Here is an 18042-nt window from a genome sequence, read left to right as displayed (position 1 = left end):
GGCATAGCTAACGTGTTGGGAAGCCGAGGAGAGGCCCCCGCCTAGACTAGCTGGAGAGAGAGCAGACAGTCACTGGAGCCAGAGGGAGGCCGTTTCCCTCGGGGCCCACCGGGAGCGGCACTGTGGCCTTGGTTTGAGCACCCAGGAGCCAGCTGGGGTCCCAGTCAGTGCTCACACTTGAGTGAACATCATTCAGCATCTGAGCCAGGGGCTGGGATAACCCAGCATTTTGTCAGGGATCTGTGAAACCTTCACCTCCGTGACCACCAGCACCTCACTCAGAGGCTGTGCAGCAGGATTGTCACCTTGTAAGGACAGCCTGCCTGACCCTGCACTCTCTCAGGACACCTGTAGGACCCAAGAGAAGTGCGTGGCATCCTAGACACCCAGCAGGTGAGGGTGGGGTGACAGGACAGTTCCCCAAACTCTCCTGGGAAGTGGAAAGGTCGGGGAAGGGGGGAAACAACTCGGCAAGGCCCTGAGCTGGGACAATGGCTAACACAGCCTTGTTACACCATAAAAGGCCCTAGTTGGGTGCTAGAGGACCTGGCTTTTAATCACAGCTCTGCTTGATGTCACCATGTAATCTTGGGTGCAATACTGCATTTCTTTGAGTCTCAGTTTCCACATTGTATGTGTGCATTTCTTCATTCACCCTCTCATTTGAAACTTTTTTTAATTTAACAATTATTTACTTACTGTTCACCTCTCACTTGTTCAACAAACATTTATTGAGCACCATTCTTAGGTGAAACTCTGCTGGGCACTGTGTTTTCAAACAGATATGACTCTGTCCTCAAGGAACTTACATCCCAGAGCTCCAAAATGAGGGGTATAAGTGGTTGGTCTCTAAGCTTCTGCCAATTTGACATTCTATAATTCTATTATTATTGCAAGTTTTACATTGATATCTTGCCTCCCTCCTTCCCCTCCCCCAAAGCGTAAAATCTTTCTTTCACAGAGCCTGTGGTTCAATGACAGCAAATTCTTGCCCTGAGGGATTAGTTTCAGTATTTGGAAATGGCTAAAGGTCATGTGGACCCAGGTGCGGTGGCAAAGGCAGCTAAGGCCTAGAAAAGAATCGAGTTCCAGGTGTCCTGGCAGTGGAGTCTTAGGATCCTGTATTTATTTCTGCTTGGAGTCACCTTGAGCACGGCCTTGAATGCCCTGTGGTGGTCTGCCTGGGGATGTGGTTTTTGTTAAGCTTTCAAATCATTTCCCCAGAGAGAAACTTGCTGACACTGGAGTGAGTGCCTCCCAGCTGCTTGTGGGCAGCCTCTGTCAGTGAGGTCACTGTGGTGGCCTGCTTTGTCATCAGCTTCTCGTGTCTCTGCTTTTGCCACAGATAGTGCTATTTCATCCTCCCTCTCCCCCAGCTTCCTTCAAAGATTGACAACACATTCAAGTAGTAAAGGATGACACATCTCAGAACCTACTCATCATAGATGCCAATTATGTGCCCGCTCTCATCTCAGTTTATAGATACTCTTTTATCTTCTGGGCAAAGAAGCCCGTTGAATTGAAGAAGCCTTTGTCATCTCGTCAGTACTTCCTAAATATCTAGTCAGATTGTCCCGTGCATGTTCACTTGCATATCTCACACCTTCTCTAGACCAGGAGCTCTTGATTCCATCCACACCTTTATTCCTTTATTCTCCAAGTAGATAATAGTTACCTGGTACCAGGCGTTGTGCTAGGCTGGGATGATGCATAAGACCTGAGTCTTGTCTGATGAAGCTCATAATACTGGAGATGGGATGGACACATACATAATTAATTGTGATACAGCATAGTAAATACAGATAGAGAAGTATAACAGAGACAGTGGAAGCAGAGAGGAAAAGAGGGCAGCCTGAGCTCTCCTTTGTGGTAGGCTGTGTTCTTCTTTGCATAAATATACTGCTCTTCTCTGTGGCAATTCAACTTTCTTCTCTGTTGTTATTCAACTTCTCTCTATTACTGTCAGGCTTGGCCATGGGAATTATTTGGCTGATTGAATGATATATATATCATTTTGAGGCAGAAGCTTTAACAGCCAGACTGTGATCTGTCATATTCTTTCCTTTTGCTCTTTGCCATGATGACTATCAAATATTCCAGATTACTCTGTCATCCTGCATCCTGGAGTGAAGCTGACATGTGATGGTCATGCAGAATTAGCAAGAAATAAATTGTTTAAAGCCATTGAGATTTTAGGGTCATTTGTTACTGCAGTATAACCTAGTAAATTCTGTCTAATAAACTTTTATTTGCCTCTGTACCCTGGTGTCTGGTGCATACTAACTACTCCATAGAAGATTTTGGAATGAATGAAGAGCTGAAGGGGTCAGATAGGCTTGAAGGAGAGAGTAAGGAAGGGAGGTTCAGTGGGGTCTGGAAAGTCTTATGTAAAGAAATTCAGAAGGCACTGGCCATGATGGGTGTCATAAACTTTTCCTTATGAACTGGACAGGAAAGGCTCATAGTGCTTTTGTCTCTTTTGATGTCTTCTGTTTGCTTGCTGTGTCACAAGCAAGCTTTGGAAGCTGACTGATTAGCCAGAAAATAAGTGATATTAAAAGGATATTGGGTAGCTCACAAAGTCATTGGGGAGGGGGAAGTGGGATAGAGAAGCAGACTTGGGGCTAAGTTTTTAGGAGTAACACCTGAGAACTTCTCAGAGAAGGCAGTGTCTCCCAACTTCATTAGTAAGGGTAAAAGTAAGTGGCTGTAACAAAGATGCTCAGTATACCATGGTTTAAAGACTATGGAACTTTCTCCTCTTTCATCTAACAGTTCCAAGGGGAGCACTCTAGGTTGGTGGTCATCCAGGGACCCAGAATATTTCCAAGTCATTGTCCCATTATGATATAGGGAATTGTCATCATATGGATTATCAAAGCTGAGTGGCTTCCATATCTGAGTCCTTGCCATTGAGAGAAAAGGAAGCACATTCATAGCCTTGCCCAGATCTGAAAGTGGCACCTAACACTTCTGCTTACATTTTATTGGTAAGAAGTTAGTCACATGCCTGTACTTAACTGCAAGGGACATATAATGTAATGAGGCAACCACGTGTCCAGTAATAGGACTATTAGTATTAGATGAAAACTACTAGTATGTGTGTTAGTTAACTACCATAGCAATAATGCTATGTAACAAACCTGTCCTAAACCTGGTGGCTTTAAACCACAAGCATTTATTCTCACTCTGACAAATGTGCTCATTGGCTGCTGTTCAGTTGACTTAAGCTTGGCTGGGCAGGAACGCTCTGATTAAGGCTACAGGTTGGCTGGGCATGGTGCCAGGCTGTGGGTTTGATTCAGGCCTATTCCACATGTGTTTGTTCTGGCACCCAGGCAGAAAGGGAAGTATCTTTCGGGGGCATGTTATTCTCATGATAGAAGTGCATAAGAATGCAGGAAATGCTAGATGCTTCTGGAGGCTCAGCCCGGAAGTGCCACATTGTCACTTTCACCCACTTTCCATTGGTCAAATCAAGTCTCATGACCAAGTTCAACATCTATAGTGTAGGGAAATATTCTGCCTATTCTATTGGGAGATGCTGCAAGCTCACATAGCAAAAGGGTGTGTGTGTGTAATTCTATTACAGGGAGTATGTGAATAGTTGAGAAGAATAATTCAACCTACACCCTGTGAATTAAAGGGAGAATAGTATATTTTGGTTGATAGATATAAATCTCTGCCACACCTTTTTCATTTCTTGGTAGTCAGAGTGTCCCCACCATGAGGACAAGGACACTGGCAGCAGAAGTTCTGGGAAGTACTCCTTGGCATGAGCCCTCCCAGAATCCGCCATTAGCCCCACCAAAGAGCCTCTAGGCTCCAGTGTTGGGTCACCTCAGGCCAAACAACCAACAGGGAGGGAACCCAACCCCACCCATCAGCAGACAAGAGGATTAAAGTTTTACTGAGCTCTGCCCACCAGAACAACACCCAGCTCTACCCACCACCAGTCCCTCCAAAGCAAGAAACTTGCACAAGCCTCTTAGATAGCCTCATCCACCAGAAGGCAGACAGCAGAAGCAAGAAGAACTACAATCCTGCAGCCTGTGGAACAAAAACCACATTCACAGAAAGATAGATGAGATGAAAAGGCAGAGGGCTATGTACCAGATGAAGGAACAAGATAAAACCCCAGAAAAACAACTAAATGAAGTGGAGTTAGGCAACCTTCCAGAAAAAGAATTCAAAATAATGATAGTGAAGATGATCCAGGACTTCAGAAAAAGAATGGAGGCAAAGATTGAGAAGATGCAAGAAATGTTTAATAAAGACCTAGATGAATTAAAGAACAAACACTTAGAAGAATTAAAGAACAAACAAACAGAGATGAACAACACAATAACTGAAATGAAAAATACACTAGAAGGAATCAATAGCAGAACAACTGAGATAGAAGAATGGATAAGTGACCTGGAAGACAGAATGGTGGAATTCACTTCTGCAGAACAGAATAAAGAAAAAAGAATGAAAAGAAATGAAGATAGCCTAAGAGACTTCTGGGACAACATTAAATGCACCAACATTCTCATTACAGGGGTCCCAGAAGGAGAAGAGAGAGAGAAAGGACCCGAGAAAATATTTGAAGAGATTATAGTTGAAAACTTCCCTAACATGAGAAAGGAAATGGCCACACAAGTCCAGAAAGCTCAGAGTCCCAGGCAGGATAAACCAAGGAGAAACACGCCAAGACACATAGTAATCAAACTGACAAAAATTAAAGACAAAGAAAAATTATTAAAAGCAACAAGGGGAAAAATGACAACATACAAGGGGACTCCCATAGGTTAACAGCTGATTTCTCAGCAGAAACTCTACAAGCCAGATGGGAGTGACATGATGTATATAAAGTGATGAAAGGGAAAAACCTACAACCAGTATTACTCTACCCAGCAATGACCTCATTCAGATTTAATGGGCAAATCAAAAGCTTTACAGAAAAGCAAAAGCTAAGAGAATTCACCACCACCAAACCAGCTCTACAACAAATGCTAAAGGAACTTCTCTAAACAGGAAACACAAGAGAAGAAAAGGACCTACAAAAACAAACCCAAAACAATTAAGAAAATGGTAATAGGAACATACATATTGATAGTCACCTTGAATGTAAGTGGATTAAATGCTCCAACCAGAAGACACAGGCTCGCTGAATGGATACAAAAACAAGATCCATATATATGCTGTCTACAAGAGACCCACTTCAGACGTAAGGACACATACAGACTGAAAGTGAGGGTATGGAAAAAGATATTCCATGCAAATGGAAATCAAAAGAAAGCTGGAGCAACAATGCTCGTATCAGATAAAATAGACTTTTAAATAAAGAATGTTACAAGAGACAAGGAAGGACACTACATAATGATCAAGGGATCAATCCAAGGAGAAGAAAAAACAATTATAAATATATATGCACCCAACATAGGAGCACCTCAATACATAAGGCAACTACTAACAGCTCTAAAAGAGGAAATCGACAGTAACACAATAATACTGGGGGACTTTAACACCTCATTTACACCAATGGGCAGATCACCCAAACAGAAAATTAATAAGAAAGCACAGGCTTTAAATGACACAATAAAATAAATAAATAAATAAATGACACAATAGACCAGATAGATTTAATTGATATTTATAGGCCATTCCATCTGAAAACAGCAGATTACACTTTCTTCTCAAATGCACATGGAACCTTCTCCAGGATAGATCACATCTTGGGTCACGAATCAAACCTCGGTAAATTTAAGAAAATTGAAATCATATCAAGCATCCTTTCTGACCACACTGCTATGAGATTAGAAATAATTACAGGGAAAAAACCATAAAAAACACAAACACATGGAGGCTAAACTATATATTACTAAATAACCAAGAGATCACTGAAGAGATCAAAGAGGAAATAAAAAAATACCTAGAGACAAATGACAATGAAAACATGATGATCCAAAACCTATGGAATGCAGCAAAAGCAGTTTTTAAAGGGAAGTTTATAGTGATACAATCCTACCTCAAGAAACAAGAAAAATCTCAAATTAACAATCTAACCTTACACCTAAAGGAACTAGAGAAAGAAGAACAAAAACCCAAAGTTAGTAGAAGGAAATAAATCATAAAGATCAAAGCAGAAATAAATGAAATAGAAACAAAGAAAACAATAGCAAAGATCAATAAAACTAAAAGCTGGTTCTTTGAGAAGATAAACAAAATTGATAAACCTTTCGCCAGACTCATCAAGAAAAAAACGGAGAGGACTCAACTCAGTAAAATTAGAAATGAAAAAGGAGACGTTACAACAGACACTGCAGAGATACAAAGCATCCTAAGAAACTACTACAAGAAACTCCATGCCAATAAAATGGACAACCTGGAGGAAACTGACAAATTCTTAGAAAGGTATAAACTTCCAAGACTGAACCAGGAAGAAATAGAAGATATGAACAGACAAATCACAAGTAATGAAATTGAAAATGTGATTAAAAATCTTCCAACAATAAAAGTCCAGGACCAGATGGGCTTCACAGGTGAATTCTATCAAATATTTAGAGAAGAGCTAACACCCATCCTTCTCAAACTCTTCCAAAAAATTCCAGAGGAAGGAACACTTGCAAACTCATTCTACGAGGCCACCATCACCCTGATATCAAAACCAGACAGAGATACTACAAAAAAAGAATATTAGAGACCAATATCACTGATGAATATAGATGCAAAAATCCTCAACAAAATACTAGCAAACAGTATCCAACAACACATTAAAAGGATCATACACCATGATCAAGTGGCATTTATCCTAGGGATGCCAGGATTCTTCAATATACACAAATCAATCAATGTGATACACCATATTAAAAAATCAAAGAATAAAAAACATATGATCATCTCAATAGATACAGAAAAAGCTTTTGACAAAATTCAACACCGATTTATTGTAAAAACTCTTTAGAAAGTGGGCATAGAGGGAAGGTACCTCAACATAATAAAGGCCATATATGACAAACCCGCAGCCAACGTCGTTCTCAGTGGTGAAAAACTGAAACCATTTCCACTAAGATCGGGAAAAGACAAGGTTGCCCACTCTCACCACTATTATTCAACGTAGTTTTGGAAGTTTTACCCACAGCAATCAGAGAAGAAACAAAAATAAAAAGAATCCAAATTGGAAAAAAAGAAGTAAAGCTGTCACTGCTTGCAGATGACATGATACTATACATAGAGAATCTACCAGAAAGATGCTACCAGAAAACTACTAGAGCTAATCAATGAATTTGGTAAAGTAGCAGGATACAAAATTAATGCACAGAAATCTCTTGCATTCCTATACACTAATGGTAAAAATCTGAAAGAGAAATTAAGGAAACACTCCCATTTTCCACTGGAACAAAAAGAATAAAATACCTAGGGATAAACCTACCTAGGGAGATAAAAGACCTGTATGCAGAAAACTATAAGACACTGATGAAAGAAATTAAAAAGGATACAGAGAGATGGAGAGATATACCATGTTCTTGGATTGGAAGAATCAGTATTGTGAAAATGACTCTACTACCCAAAGCAATCTATAGATTCAATGCATTCCCTATCAAATTACCCACAGCATTTTTTACAGAACTAGAACAAAAATTTCACAATTTGTATGGAGACACAAAAGACCCCAAATAGCCAGAGCAGTCTTGAGGGAAAAAAACAGAGCTGGAGGAATCAAGCTCCAGGACTTCAGACTATACTACAAAGCTACAGTAATCAAGACAATATGGTACTGGCACAAAAGCGAAATATAGATCAATGGAACAGGATAGAAAGCCCAGAGATAAACCCACACACCTATGGTCAACTAATCTATGAAAAAGGAGGCAAGGATATACAATGGAGAAAAGACAGTCTGTTCAATAAGTGGTACTGGGAAAACTGGACAGCTATATGTAAAAGAATGAAATTAGAACACTCCCTAACACCATACACAAAAATAGACTTAAAATGGATTAGAGACCTAAATGTAAGACTGGACACTGTAAAACTCTTAGAGGAAAACATAGGAAGAATGCTCTTTGGCATAAATCACAGAAAGATCTTTTTTGATCCACCTCCTAGAGTAAAGGAAATAAAAATAAACAAATGGGACCTAATGAAACTTAAAAGCTTTTGCAAAACAAAGGAAACCATAAACAAGATGAAAAGACAACCCTTAGAATGGGAGAAAATATTTGCAAATGAAGCAACTGACAGAGGATTAATCTCCAAAATATATAAACAGCTCATGCAGCTCAATATTAAAAAAGAAACAACCCAATCAAAAATGGGCAGAAGACCTAAATAGACATTTCTCCAAAGAAGATATACAGATGGCCAAGAAGCGGATGAAAAGCTGCTCAACATCACTAATTATTAGAGTAATGCAAATCAAAACTACAATGAAGTATCACCTCACACCAGTTAGAATGGGCATCATCAGAAAATCTATAAACAACAAATGCTGGAGAGGGTGTGGAGAAAAGAGAACCCTCTTGCACTGTTGGTGGGAATGTAAATTGCTACAGCCACTATGGAGAACAGTTTGGAGGTTCCTTAAAAAACTAAAAATAGAATTACCATATGACCCAGCAATCCCACTACTGGGCCTATAGCCAGAGAAAACCATAATTCAAAAAGACACATGCACCCTGGTGTTCATTGCAGCACTTTTTACAATAGCCAGGTCATGGAAGCAACCTAAATGCCCATAGACAGATGAATGGATAAAGAAGATGTGGTACATATATACAATGGAATATTACTCAGCCATAAAAATAACAAAATTGTTCATTTGTAGAGACGTGGATGGATCTAGAGACTGTCATACAGAGTGAAGTAAGTCAGAAAGAGAAAAACAAATATCGTATATTTACGCATATATGTGCAACCTAGAAAAATGGTACAGATGAACCAGTTTGCAGGGCAGAAATGGAGTCACAGATGTAGAGAACAAATGTATGGACACCAAAGGGGGAAAGTGGCAGGGGTGGGGTTGTGGTGTGATGAACTGGGAGTTTGGGATTGACATATATACACTAATGTGTATAAACTGGATAACTCATAAGAACCTGCTGCATAAAAAAAATAAAATTCAAAAAAATTTTTAATTGAAAAATTTTTCATAAGTAAACATGTATAAAATATAAATATTTAATTATAAAACACTCAATGAAACTAGAGGCCTTTGTGGCTTCAGAAAATCTTTGGATCAATATTTCTAGGTCATCTTCATTCTTTAGAATGTTTTAAAACAAATTGTGGTAGGGGGGATTCTTGGAAGATGGTGGAGGATGAAGTACCAGGAATCTGTCTACACTCCTAGGCAATAATTGCATTGGCAGAAGCTGTATGATGTAACTGTTTTGGAACTCAGAAAACTATTGAAGGCTTGCAACTTCCAGGGGAAGCTTGGACAGTAAATTGTAAATTGTGGTTAATTTCAGTCAATTACTTCTCTTAGCCTGGTAACAGCTACCTATCCCTATCCTCTAGCCCCGAGGCAGAAGCCCTGAACCCATTCCTGGAGCAGCCTACACACAGCTTGCAGGAGCTAGGATGGGCAATAAGGACCCTGTCTTCCAGATATCACGGATCTGTGCTCTGATTGCTGATTGATGCTTCTGATCACAGAAATACAGACCAAAGAGGAGGGTGAACATTGTTGTTGTAACTCCCTTCATTCTTTCAAGTCCCCATCCAGCTGAAATGACTTCCAGATTTAAAGGACTGACACCTGTTCTCCCCTCTCTTCATTAAAGCTAGGACATTCAAAAACAATTGCAGTGCACATATACGGAAAACTAGAAAGTGACCGTGCATGTCCAGGGAAAGCCGCAGCCTCAGAAAAGACCTGAGGAGACCTCAGGCTCATCCCTTGAACAGAGACAGCCTACAACAATAAAGCAAACAAACAAAAGAAACAATAAACAAAACAATAACGAAACCCAGCATTCCTGGGCAGAAGGAGAATCTGTTTTCAGAGTTACCACATTATTAGACTTAAATATCCAGTTTTCAACAAAAAAATTACAAGGCATAAAAAGGAACAGGAAAGTATGGTCTATTAAAAGGGAAAACAACAAAACAAAACAGAAATTGTCCCTGAAAAAGACATGATGGCAGATCTACTATGCAAGGGCTTTAAAACAGCTATCTTAAAGATGCCCAAAGAACTAAAGGAAGATGTGGAGAAAGTAAAGAAAACCATGCATAAACAAAAGAGAAATATCAAAAGAGAGGAAACCTTAGGGGAAAAAAAAACACAAGAAGTAATTCTGGAACTGAAAAGTATAATAACTGAAATGAAAAAGTCACTAGAGGGATTCAAAGGCATATTTGAGCAGGCAGAAGAAAGAATCAGTAAACTTAAAGATAGGACAAGAGAAAATTTTCTAGGCTGAGCACAAGAAAGAAAAAGACTGAAGAAAAGCAAACAGAGCCTAAGGGACTGGTAGGACATCATCAAGCAGACCAACATATACATTGTGGGAGTCCCAGAAGGGGAAGAGAGAGAGTAGGGGGCAGAGAGAATGAAGAAGCAATGGCTGAAAAATTCTCAAATTTTTTTTTTTCTTTGTGGTACGCGGGCCTCTCACCGATGTGGCCTCTCCCATTGCGGAGCACAGGCTCCGGATGCGCAGGCTCAGCAGCCATGGCCCACGGGCCCAGCCGCTCCATGGCATGTGGGATCCTCCTGGACCGGGGCACAAACCCACGTCCCCTGCATCGGCAGGCGGACTCTCAACCACTGCGCCACCAGGGAAGCCCAAATTCTCAAATTTGATGAAAGATATGAATACAAACATCCAAGAAGTGTAAGTAAGATGAACTCAAAGAGATCCATACATTAAAACAAATTAGTCTAAAATCTAGTATCATTGTAACTTTAGTTCGTAACTACAAATTTAGTTTTCTACATAATTTAAGAGACTAATGCATTGAAAGGAATTATTAGTTTATGGTTTGGGGCACACAATGCACTAAGATATACTGTGATGTCAGTAATTAAAAGGGGTGGTGATAGAGCTGTGAAGGAGGAGATTTTTGTATACTATTGAAGTTAAACTGGTATAACTTCAAATTAGAGTTTTATAACTTTAGGGTGTTAAATGTAATCCCCATGGTAACAATAAAGGAAATAGCTATAGAATCTACACAAAAGGAAATGAGAGAGGAATTTTTAAAATTCACAAAATTGTGAAAATTAACACAGTCTTAACTAGAGGATCAATGAAATAAAAGATAGAAAAATAATAGAGAAAATCAATGAAACTGAAACTTGATTCTTTGCAAAGATCAACAAAATTGACAAACCTTTAGTGAGATAGACTAAGAAAAAAGAGAAGACTCAAATTACTAAAATCAAAAATGAAAGTTAGGACATTATTACTGATTCTAAAAATAAGGATTATAAGAGAGTACTGTGGACAATTGTATGCCAAAAAATTGGATAATCTAGATAAAATGGACAAGTTTCTAGAAATGCAAAATCTACCAAGGCTAGATCACAAAAAATTAGAAAATCTGAATAGACCATAAATAGTAGGGAGATTGAATCAGTTATCAAAATCTCCTGACAAAAAGCCTGGGTCTAATGGCTTCTCTGGTGAATTCTACCAAACATTTAAAGAACTAATACCAGTCTTTCTCAAACTTTTCCAAAAGTTGAAGAGGAGGGAACACTTCCTAACTCATTTTATGAGGGCAGCATTATCCTGATACTCAAACCAAAGTCACTACATGAAAAGAAAACTACAAAGCAATATGCCTTATGAACATTGGCAAAAATCCTCAATAAAATATTAACAAACAGAACTCAGCAGCATATTTAAAGGATTATATACCATGACCAAGTGGGATTTATTCCTGGAATGCAGGGATGATTCCACATATGAAAAGTGATCAAACTAATACACCAAATTAACAAAATAAAAGAAAAAACCCACAGGATCATCTCAATGGATGCAGAAAGAGCATTTGACAAAGTTCAACAAACTTTCATGGTCAAAACACTCAACAAACTAGGAATAGAAGGAAATTACCTCAACATAATAAAAGCCATATATGAAAACACCCAGCAAACATCATACTCAATGGTGAAAGACTAAAAACATTTCCTCTAAGATCAGGGGCAAGGCAAGCATGCCAACTCTTGCCACTTCTATTCAACATTGTACTGGAAGTCCTAGCCGGGGCAGTTAGGCAAGAAAAGGAAGTAAATGCATCCAAATTGGAAAGGAAGAAGTAAATTTACCTCTGTTTGTAGATAATATGATCTTATGAGTAGAAAACCCTAAAGATTCCACAAAATCCTGTTAGAAGTAATAAGTGAGTTCAGTAAAGTAGCAGGATACAAGGTTAACATGCAAAAATTAGTTATATTTCTATACACAATGAACAATATGAAATGGAAATTACAAAAACAATTCCATTTGCAATAGCATGAAAAAGAATAAAATACTTAGGAATTAACCAAGGAGGCAAAAGAGTTGTACAATGAAAACTGCAGAACATGCTGAAATAAAGAAGACATAAATAAATGGAAACACATCCCATGTTCATGTACTAGAAGATTTACTATTCTTAAGATAGCATAATGTCACCCAAAGTGACCTATAGATTCAATGCAGTTCCTATCTGAATTCTAATGATGGTTTCTGTAGAAATAGAAAAACCCATCCTAAGATCCATACAGACTCTCAAGGGACCCTGAATAGCCAAAGCAAACTTGAAAAAGAAGAACAAAACTGGAGAATCCGCACTTGCTGATTTCAAAACTTACTATAAAGCTACAATAATCAAAACAGTGTATTACTGGCATAAGAGATATAAAGACCAACAGAATAGAATAGAGAGCCTAGAAATAAACTCTTGCATATGTGGTCAAATGATTTTTGACAAGGATGCCAAGACCATAGTGTGGGAAAGGACAGTATTTTCAACACATGATGCTGGGAAAACTGGGTATGCTGAATTAAGTTGGACCCTTACCTAACACCATATACAAAAATTAACTCAGAATGAATGAAGGATCTAAATATAAGAATTAAAGCATTTTTGACCCACCTCCTAGAGAAATGGAAATAAAAACAAGAGTAAACAAATGGGACCTAATGAAACTTAAAAGCTTTTGCGCAGCAAAGGAAACCATAAAGAAGACCAAAAGACAATCCTCAGAATGGGAGAAAATATTTGTAAATGAAGCAACTGACAAAGGATTAATCTCCAAAATTTATAAGCAGCTCATGCAGCTTAATAACAAAAAAACAAACAACCCAATCCAAAAATGGGCAGAAGACCTAAATAGACATTTCTCCAAAGAAGATATACAGAGTGCCAACAAACACATGAAAGAATGCTCAACATCACTAATCATGAGAGAAATGCAAATCAAAACTACAATGAGATATCATCTCACACCAGTCAGAATGGCCATCATCAAAAAATCTAGAAACAATAAATGCTGGAGAGGGTGTGGAGAAAAGGGAACCCTCTTACACTGTTGGTGGGAATGTAAATTGATACAGCCACTGTGGAGAACAGTATGGAGGTTCCTTAAAAAGCTACAAATAGAACTACCATATGACCCAGCAATCCCACTACTGGGCATATTCCCTGAGAAAACCATAATTCAAAAAGAGTCATGTACCAAAATGTTCATTGCAGCTCTATTTACAATAGCCCAGAGATGGAAACAACCTAAGTGTCCATCATCGGATGAATGGATAAAAAAGATGTGGCACATATATACAATGGAATATTACTCAGCCATAAAAAGAGACGAAATTGAGCTATTTGTAATGAGGTGGATAGACCTAGAGTCTGTCATACAGAGTGAAGTAAGTCAGAAAGAGAGAGACAAATACCGTATGCTAACACATATATATGGAATTTAAAAAAAAAATGTCATGAAAAACCTAGGGGTGAAACAGGAATAAAGACACAGACTTACTAGAGAATGGACTTGAGGCTATGGGGAGGGGGAAAGTAAACGGTGACAAAGCGATAAAGAGGCATGGACATATATACACTACCAAACGTAAGGTAGATAGCTAGTGGGAAGCAGCCGCATAGCACAGGGAGATAAGCTCGGTGCTTTGTGACCGCCTGGAGGGGTGGGATAGGGAGGGTGGGAGGGAGGGAGACACAAAAAAAAAAAAAAAAAAAAAAAAAAGAATTAAAGCAATAAAACTAGTAGAAGAAAACATAGGATGAAAGTTCTATGACATTGGATTTGGCAATGATTTCTTGGATATGATATCAAAACCACAGGTAACAAAGGAAAAAATAGACAAATTGGACTTCATAAAATTTTTAAAACATTGTGCAACAAAAGACATTTTTAACAGAATAAGAAGGCAACGTACAGAATGGGAGAAAATATTTGCAAATCATGTATCTGATAAGGGATTAATATCCAGAATATATAGAGAAATAAAAAACAACACAAAAACAACCCAGTTCAAAAATGGGCACAGGACTTGAATAGACATTTCTCCAAAGAAGATATATACATGTCCAGTAAGCACAAGAAAAGATGCTCAACATCACTAATCTTTAGGTGAATGTAAATCAAAACTACGATGCTCACACCCATTAGGATGACTGCTATCAAAAAAACCCAGAAAACAACAAGTGTTGGAGAGAATGTGGTGAAATTGGAACCCTTGTGCATTGGGGGTGGGAATGTAAAACGGTACAGCTGCTGTGAGAAACAGTATGGTGATTCCTCAAAAAATTAAAATTAGAGCTTGCATATGATTCAGCAATTCCACTTCTGGATATATACCCAGAAGAACTGAAAACAGGGTCTCAAAGAGGTATTTATATACCTATGTTCATAGCAGTACTATTCACAACAGCTAAAACATGGAAGCAAGTCAAATGTCTATCAATGGATGAATGGACAAGCAAAATGTGGTATACATACAATGGAATGATATTCAGCCTTAAAAAGGAACAAAATTCTGTAATATGCTACAACATGGATGAATCTTGAGGACATTATGCTGAGTGAAATAAGCCAGTCACAAAAGACAAATACTGTATTTTTCCACTTACATGAAGTACATTGAGTAGTCAAAATCATAGAGTGGTTGTTGCTGGCGGTTGGGGGGAAAAGGAATAGGGAGTACTGTTTAACTGTATAGAGTTTCAAGATGAAAAATGTTCTGGAGATGGATGGTGGTGATGTTTGCACAACATTATGAAAGTATTTAGTACCACTGAACTGTACCCTTAAGATGGTAAATTTTATGTTATCTGTATTTTACCACAAAAAATTTAATAACATCAAAAATTCAAAGAAATGAAGTATGCAGTAAATAAAATGAAAAATTGACTTTAATTTTCACTTAAATAACAAAAATTCTGAAAAAAGTACTCAAAATATAAATACCCTCATATAGCATAAAGCATATTGAAAAATCAATCTCCTGAAATTGCAAAGATACATTTAATGAATAGAATTCATTACATTATGTTTCTTCTTATGTTTTTAGAAATACAAAGAAATTCCAGCAATACCTGAATTTGACTAATTGCAAATTTCAAAAGCAAATAAAAAATGAAAAGCAAGAAGCAACAATGGAAAGAATTAATGAAAATCAATCAGTCATTTCATAGCAAATAATACCAACAATGAGAAACCAAATATATTTTTACGTTAACTGAAAAATTGTGAAAATTAATTTAACAAGAAAACTAAATATTTTACATTCATCTGAAAGGCAAATCATCTCACTGACTAAAACCAAATTAACCATCAGATGAATTGTGATGGTCTAATAGGCAGGTGCTAGGCAATGTTGCTACTGCTTGGTGCTCTCTGGCGGCAAGTCAACAATGCATGGAGTTATATGCCGCCAAATAACATTTACTAAATGCAAGAATTTAATAGAAGGAGCCATATAAATGGTGTTCAAAATATTTTCAATGATCATTTTTTGTTGTTGTTGGCTTAAACAATACAGATTAATTTTCTCACAGTTCTGGAGGCTCGGAAGTCCAAGATTAGGTGATGGCCAATTGGGTTCCCGATGAGAGCTCTCTTCCTGGCTTGCAGGTGGCTGCCTTCTCCCCGTGTCCTCACATGGTGGAGATTGATCTTTTTTTCTTTTTTTTTTTCTTTTTTTGCGGTTTGCGGGCCTCTCACTGTTGTGGCCTCTCCCGTTGCGGAGCACAGGCTCCGGATGCGCAGGCTCAGCGGCCATGGCTCACGGGCCCAGCCGCTCCGCGGCATGTGGGATCTTCCCGGACCGGGGCACGAACCCGTGTCCCCTGCATCGGCAGGAGGACTGTCAACCACTGCGCCACCAGGGAAGCCCTGATCTGTTTTTAACTACACTTAATTTCTTTTTTTTAAGATTGTTTTGGAAGTGGACCATTTTTAAAGTCTTTATTGAATTTGTTACAATATTACTTCTGTTTTTTTTTTTAAATGTTTTGGTTTTATTGGCCGCAAGGCATGTGGGATCTTAGCTCCCCGACCAGGGATCGAACCCATACCCCCTGCATTGGAAGGCGAAGTCTTAACCACTGGACTGCCAGTAAAGTCCCTAAATACCCTTAATTTTTTAAGAGCACTTTCACGTTTACAGAAAAATTGTGCAGAAAGTACAAAGAGTTTCTGTATATCCTATCTCCCCACTTCCCGCCCCTGCTTTCCCCTATTATTATCATCTTGGCCTTTCCCAGAATGTCACATAGTTGGAATCATGCAGTATGTAGCCTTTTCAGACTGGCTTCTTTCACTTAGCAATATGTATTTGAGGTTCCTCCATGTCTTTCTGTGGCTTGATAGCTCATTTTTAAAAATTTGTTTTTATTGCCAAATAGTATTCCATTGTATGAATGTACTACAGCTTATCCATTCACCTATTGAAGGACATCTTGGACGTTTCCAATTTTTGGCAATTATTAATAAAGCTTCTATAAACATTTGTGTGCAGGTTTTTTTGTGGACATAGTTTTTGTCTCATTTGGGTTGATACCTAGGAGCACAATTGCTGGATTGTATGGTAAGCCTATGTTTAGCTTTGCAAGAAAGTACCAAATTGTATTCCAAAGTGGCTGTACCATTTTACATTCCCACCAGCAATGAATGGGAGTTCCTGCTGCTCTGTATCCTTGTCAGCATTTGGTGTTTTGGATTTTAGCTATCTAATAGGTATGAAGTAGTATCTCAATATAGTTAATGCTGCAATTATCTAATGAAGTATGATGTTGAGAATCTTTTCATATGTCTATTTACCTTCTGTATATCTTCTTTAGTGAAGTGTCTGTTAAGATCTTTTGCCTATTTTAAAATTGGATTATTTGTTATTTTGAGCTTTAAGAGTTGTTGTACATTTTGGATACAAGTCCTTTGTCTGATATGTGTTTTGCAAATATTTTCTTTCAGTTTGTAGTTTATCTTATTCTCTTAACAGTGTCTTTTGCAGAGCAGAAGTTTTTAATTTTAATCAAGTCCAACTTATCATGCTTTTGGTGTTGTAACTAAAAGTCATCACCGAACTCAAAGTTAGCTGGATTTTCTCCTACATTATCTTCTAGAAGTTTTATAGTTTTACATTTTACATTTAGCTGTATCACCCATTTTGAGTTAATTTTTATGAGTAGTATCTAGATTATTTTTTTGCATATGGATATCAGGTTGTTCCAGCACATGAAAAGGATAGTTAGAAAAAAAAAAAACCAACAAAAACAACTATTATTTTTCCATTGGATTGACTTTGCTTTTTTGTCAGAGATCAGTTTACGCTATTTGTGTGTGTCTATTTCTGGGCTCTCTATTCTGTTCTATTAATTTATTTGTCTGTTCTTTTACCAGTACCACACTGTTCTGATCACTGTAGCTTTATACTGTTTTAAAGTCAGGTGGTGTCAGTCTCCATCTTTGTTTATCTTCAGTATTGTGTTGGCTATTTTGGGTTTTGTGCCTTGCCAAATAAACTTTAGCATAAATTTGTCAGTATCTACAAAATAACTTTCTGGGATTTGATTTGAATCGCATTGCATAGATCAGGTTGA

Source organism: Leucopleurus acutus, assembly GCF_964270905.1.
Source record: "Leucopleurus acutus genome assembly, chromosome: 7".
NCBI classification, from domain to species: Eukaryota; Metazoa; Chordata; class Mammalia; order Artiodactyla; family Delphinidae; genus Leucopleurus; species Leucopleurus acutus.
Note: the sequence above shows the minus strand (reverse complement) of the source record.